The sequence below is a fragment of the Pinus tabuliformis genome, chromosome 5_2 (assembly GCF_031772625.1).
Source record: "Pinus tabuliformis cultivar Carrire ecotype Pingquan chromosome 5_2, CPIR1, whole genome shotgun sequence".
Classification (NCBI taxonomy): domain Eukaryota; kingdom Viridiplantae; phylum Streptophyta; class Pinopsida; order Pinales; family Pinaceae; genus Pinus; species Pinus tabuliformis.
In genome coordinates, this window is record NC_142306.1 from 760,359,489 (window position 1) to 760,365,962 (window position 6,474).

Consider the following 6,474-nt stretch of genomic DNA (forward strand, 5'->3'; position numbering starts at 1 on the left):
GCTATGCAAAAGGATCAAAAAAGGATTCAAAATGCTCTCAAAGGCTGCAAAAATGCTTATGATCATGCCCAAAATCCATGTTTGCTGTTCAAATCATCAAATTATGACAAAAAGCTGCCCACCAATCAAAGAAGTTGCAAGAGAAAAGCCCTTTGGAGGGCAAAATTACACTATCGGGAGGCGGAAATACCCAAAAAACCATATAAAATTCAAAATCGTAGGCTGGAGGATCAGCATTAATCTCAGAGGTTGGATCTGGCCGATCAACGGTCCAGATCGCGTCGGCATATCGCAGATCGGGGGATGGTAGTGGCAGTGACATGATATACTCGCTAATGAGCGATCGTTGATATCGCATCGGCCTATCGCTATCGACATTGTCAAAGGGGCAGGGGCAATGGTGATGGGCTGGACCCAACAACCATATAACGCTACATTCTATATTATTTCGGGTCCGCAGCGATCGCCGATATCGCATCGACGCTTTCAAAGGGGGCGGGCCTTTCGCACATATATATGCCTCCAATCCGATGAGCTGGACCCGACAGGTATTCAACATTGTATTTCATGTTATTTCAGTTCCGCCAGCGGCCTTTTTCCCGTATTTTTAATGTTTTCTAGGCATAAGTCAAAATATATCGCTATCGGCATGTTGCTATCGGCGATAACAAAGGGGCGGGCTTTAACATATGTTATGTTGCGATGTGAGGGGCTGGACTCGATATATGTACAACGCTCCATTTTATAATATTTCAGGTCCGCGCCCTTCGCATTTTCAATGTTTTTGTGTATTTTCAATGTATAAGCAAAACCGCCCAAGAAAGTCGTCAACCTTATCAGACCGCTTTTGCTCAGCAACTGGTTTTCGTACAAGCAAGCCCGATGCAATAGAACAGTGCCACGTGTCCTCTGTGCGGTTCCAAAACAACCTCTCTATCGGGATGTAAAGGACAGTCAGGAAAGGGCTCCCAATATGCACCTCAACCGTTCGATTTCTTGAGGGCAGATCAATGGTTGACGGACAACAACTGGCCTGTAGCAAATAAATGTCATGTGGAGTAAAAGTTTGGTTGACCAGCGTTTCAGAGTGATGGGCGGGAATGAACAGAGTGGCAGCATTTCACTGTTTTAAAGACAAGTAGTCATGATTGAGCCGTTTTAATGATTCAGCAGCCGCCATTAATCAAAAGTATGGCCGAGGAGGAAGTGGGACATCGTTTATCTGATCAGTGCATTCAATGGTTATGGTTCCTTTGGTATTTCACGCCACCTGCTCAAAGGAGGACTGCAGAGCAACAGAGGGGTCAAATCCATTTACAGCACAGCCAGATTTGTATCAGCGGCCCATTCCTGAATGTAAATGTGGTTGGTGGCCATTTATGCGCTCCTCCACGCATAGCTAACAAAGAGATTGTGTAATGAGACACCATATATACTGAAAAAACAGATGTAATGGATTGATGAGTGTTAGATGAAGAGAACCCTGTTGTAAGGTTCAACTTCTGGAGACTGTAACTACTTTGTAACCTGCAGCGTCTGGTCTTCATTTCCAGCTAATACAAGCTTCTTTTGCTGTGTATTTCTCACTTTCCACTTCTTTTTCTTGTTCCAAGCTGTGCCTGTTTGCATTTGTTCTGTTGCTGTGAATGTTTAGCATCAGAGGGGCTGTCATCCCACCTCTGTGTTAGGATTTATCATGTATCATAGAACATGTGTGCAGGTTTCTGTTGTTTAATGCATAGAGAGTTGTCATCCTATATATGCATTAGAAACTAGATTTATAGACCTCTTAACTGGTTGCAGCCGGCCATCACAGGGTCCTGTGCATCTGCTGGTGTGGTCAGTCTTCTCCATTATCACCTTATCCTCAAACTATGAGTAATAGGTGGTTAAAAGCCTTGTAGTCTCGGGGTGTTCACCCATGTCTGGGGTCAATCATAGTAGAAGTGGTTATCTGGCTTGAATATGCAGCATTTGTTCCATTCATCCACCATTTATCCAACTATATTTGGTTGAATTTGTAATGCTCCCGAGCATCACTGATATGCAACCTAGGTGAGTTTCTTGGGGTGATAACAAGAGCCAACAACTGTAACACTCACACCAATGCCCAAACTCATTCTAGAGTCCACCCTATGCAAACATATATCACCAACACACTCCCCTAGGCATTCAACATGAAATTGAAGACATTGAACACGAGAAGAACAAGAAAATATTTCTGATTAGGAAGTCATGACGCTGATCTTGAATTTGGTCCTTCATTTGGGAAATACTCAAGGTTAACCAAATCAATACTTTTCCACCATCAACCTCTTTATGGCACATTAAGGATCTATTGAAAAAAGTTATATTAGAATGAAATGAAAACAAGGACGAGCTTTTCCTCTGTAGAGAGGGATTGCATTTGCTCTATCATCTTATGGATGAGCATACAGAATGCATAATGTTAGCTATTCTCACAAGAGCCACATCCCCAAGCAACTCTTAACGTCGTGCATTTGTCATCTTGCCTTAATCTCTTTATTGTGTATGTTACACTTACCAGGTTCTTGCTATCTTGCCTTAATGTCTTTACTGTATATGTTGCACTTAGTAGTTGTGTTTTATGTTTCATAGATGTCTATTTCTATGGGTTTTCGTATTTTAATTGTTATATCTATGGTTTTGTTTCTGTATTCAGGGATCATCTAGCACAAGAGGCTAGTTTTGAATATTTGGTCTAATTTTCAACTACAATCTTTGAATTGATTTGGTTTCCAATTCGATACACCAAGGGAGTTTGAAAAAACGCATATCCTTTTCATTAATATAAAATTTTAACCTTAAAAATAAAAAATTAACAATTAATTTTATATATCCTTATAATTTTATGAGATATGTTGTGGCTATTTTTATTAGATAACTTTTTCATTATCATTCACGATGGTAATATATTTGTCAGAATACAGTAAAATAGACATTTTATTTCATAGATATATACGTACAGGTCATCCTTATTTCGATTGACTTAACCTCAGGGATACATCAAAATAAAAAGTCTTCTCTGCACTTATCCAACTGGTGTTTCATTCCCATCACCTTAGAAAAACTGAATCTAAAACCTCGCTAGAATTTTGAAGTTTTCTTCATATTTGTATCATCACACCCGAATGTCGCTTGTTGAGCAAGAGCTTAGAGATGTTGAATTGAGCCATGCGCTTCACCGGCTTCCACTCGGAGTTTCATCAACAAGTCTAGCGGCACACTCAACAACTTCTCTACTACACTCGTCCATAAACGCAGCCATATGGACGTCAGGGAGAGGAGCTCCACCATCCAGTATTTGACACACTTGCCGTATCCCTAGCCTTGCCTTCGGCTCGGTTTTGGAGCACAATAATCCCATTTTCAACGCCTTCTCCATCTCGTCTGCGTCGTATTCATTCCCCAGCTTCGGATCCGCTGCATCTAGGAGACTCGCATGGGCGTACAGCTCCCACACCCAGTCCACCAAATATTGTTGTTCGGCGTCCTTAGATAGGTCCACGGGCTTCCTCCCGCACGCTACTTCCAACAGCAGAATGCCAAAGCTGAACATGTCAGAGCCCGGTGTGGGCTTCGCCGTTTTTGTGAGCTCCGGTGCTATGTATCCCAGCGTTCCGACCACATGAGTCGTTCCAGGATTCTCGCTGTGTTCATACAGTCGGGCGAGGCCGAAGTCCCCCAGCCGCCCGTTGAGCTCCGAATCCAGCAACACGTTGCTGGACTTGATGTCTCTGTGGATGACCCTCTTCTCCCATTCCTCGTGCAGATACAGCAGCCCCGCAGCCACGCCCTTCAAGATCGCGTATCGCTGACGCCATGGCAGGATGGTCTCCGGGTTCCCGAATATGAGCTTATCCAGGCTACCGTTGGACATGTAGTCGTAAACGATGAATAGCTGCTTCTGCATCCTGCACCACCCCCGGAGCTGAACCAGGTTCCTGTGCTGCATTCGGCCCATGGTGGAGATCTCTGCCACGAAACCTTTCATTCCCTCCGTGAACTCCGTCGTTAAAGATTTCACCGCGATTTCCTGGCCGCCGGACGGGAGAACGCCCCTGTACACCTTGCCAAAACCCCCTTGCCCCAAAATGTTCTCGTCACGGAACCCGTTCGTGGCGATGCTTAGATCCTTGTAAGCGAATCTATGTGGCCAGAACTCTTCCTCCCAATCTTCTATTGTTTCTCTGTTCTTGGCTTTTTCTAAAAACCCTACCGCAACAGCCAACAAGAAGAAAACCAGAGCAGTCAATGTAATACCAGATATGAACCCCGCGCTCGGATGCTTGTCATGCCTATCATCAAACGAAGGGAGACGAGAGGTATCAAGTGGGGGCGCTGTGCCTTCTGTGGTGAAGCTCCAAGCGAGAACGTAATGATCTTCGATGTGATTTCCCGTAGCCGCTGAAAAGCCAACGAACATCTTCTCTTGCAGAACGCTCTGCAGATCTATTTTCTGAGATATGAGCGGTTTCTGCGGTCTCGGCAAGCCGACCAATGTTATAGTAACGTTGATCTCGCTTCTCAGATTATCGTAATCGATCCAGGCCTGTATGTTGCGTCCGCTCTTGAGGCTCAATTCATGGAAATGCTCCCCATTCCAATACCCGGCTGTCTCGGTCCGCACTGAAATGAGGTTGTTGATATCCAACCCTACGTGGTTGCCGTTGGGGTCATTCAACGACACACCTTGGTTCGTATCGAACTCCACTGCGAACAAGTGATTGTATGGCTTCCCATTGCTGGTAACATTAAGCAAGCCCAGAAACTCGGATGATAGACTCCCCATGAGAGTTGCGTAGGGTGTGACGATGAAGGCCATTCCGTGCCCGCCTTCGTCAGAGCGGGGATGAACCATGCTGAAAACAAAGGTAGTGCTGAAGGAGGAAAGCGTCCCGTTGCTTTTCATCCGCACAGGAGTTGAATACAGCGCCCTCCCGAGCACCCAGTGCGTGTGATTTGTGAGGGCAAGGACGGATTGGGAGGGCATGAGTGAAGCACCTGCCTCCAAGATCAAGTTGGTTCCATTGAATCGGTCGAAGACAAAAGTGGTAGGAAAAGCTGGGATAACGGGGGAGGTGAAGGCTACGGGAATGAAGCTGATCGCCCATAGTGCTAGAAAATGTGGAGAGAGAGTGTTTCTTCTGCAGGACTCCATGTATTTTTCTCTACAACCATGGAAGCTGCAACATTACAGATATTATAGATACACTCTGACGACACGATGATTCCCTAGGAGAAAGTGGAAGGTAAAAGTAATAGGAAAACTGGTATGAAAAGGGGAGTTGGTGAGGTCGAGAAACTTGTTGGAACTTGGACTGGATGACTTCTGAGAATAGGTAGGTACATAACAGTGTCAGTTAACGAGTCCAGAGAAATAGAAATATAATACAAAGTCAAATGTTGGTGAGGTAGAGAAACTTGTTGGAACTTGGACGGGATGACTTCTGAGAATAGGTAGGTACATAACAGTGTCAGTTAAAGAGTCCAGAGAAATAGAAATACAATACAAAGTCAAATAAAAATCCAAACGTAGGTACAAAAATTGATATTATAATTAGAAAATGGTAAGAATTCTTCAATTTATATCTCCTCCCTTTAGGTTGTTTAAGATGGATTTATATTAATAATTAAAAAATGTCCATCACCATGTATTCTCCAGCTAACCTAACTAAAATCTGATTAAGATATAAAATTTCCAGATTACACTTTATTAGTGTACCATGTTAAGATAATAAAACTTCAAAAATGAAAAATAGAATCAAAATTATTTTACAGAGAGAGGTGCATGCTTCAGTAAAATTCAAAAGTTTAAAAATGTAGTACATTGTGATACCTTCTTTAAGCGACAAAATCGCTTTCAAAATATGGAGTCGAAATCAATCACACTAAATCAATCCCATTAAAAGCGATAAAATCGCGACATGCTTTTATTTCTTTTAATGGTTTATTTCGAAATCAATCACGTTAAATAAATTCAAGTAAACCTGTTTTAAGCGATAAAATCGAAAATTACTTTTACATTATCGACTTTTTTTCAAAGTCAATGCAATAATTCAAATGACTAGTTCAGGCACGTAAGTTTAATGGCCAATGAAAGTCGGTGGCTTTAGCATGTTAAAGTAAACCAGAAAGAAAATTGTGAGAAAAAAAAATTGGTTGGAAATTAAATTTTGAAGTTTAAGTTTAATAGGCAGTATTTTTTTTAAATAATTTATATAATTATAATTTTTTATTTATAAAATATGAGTAATTTAATAAATTTAATTATAATTTTTTATTAAATTATTATAATAAAAAATATTTTTAATTAAATATTAAATATATAGATAATATTTCGTTAAATTATTATAATAAAGAATTTTTTTAATTAAATATGGAATATATAAACAATATTTGTAAGTAAAACTCTTTTTTATATATATTTTATGAATTTAAATTACTAAAAGC

The 6,474-nt window shown here is 41.3% G+C and overlaps 1 pseudogene; it reads right to left on the minus strand.

Moving 5' to 3' along the window:
• Positions 1–3,202: 3,202 nt before the first annotated feature.
• On the minus strand, positions 3,203–5,182 carry LOC149161507 (L-type lectin-domain containing receptor kinase IV.4 pseudogene; annotated as a pseudogene).
• Positions 5,183–6,474: the final 1,292 nt, after the last annotated feature.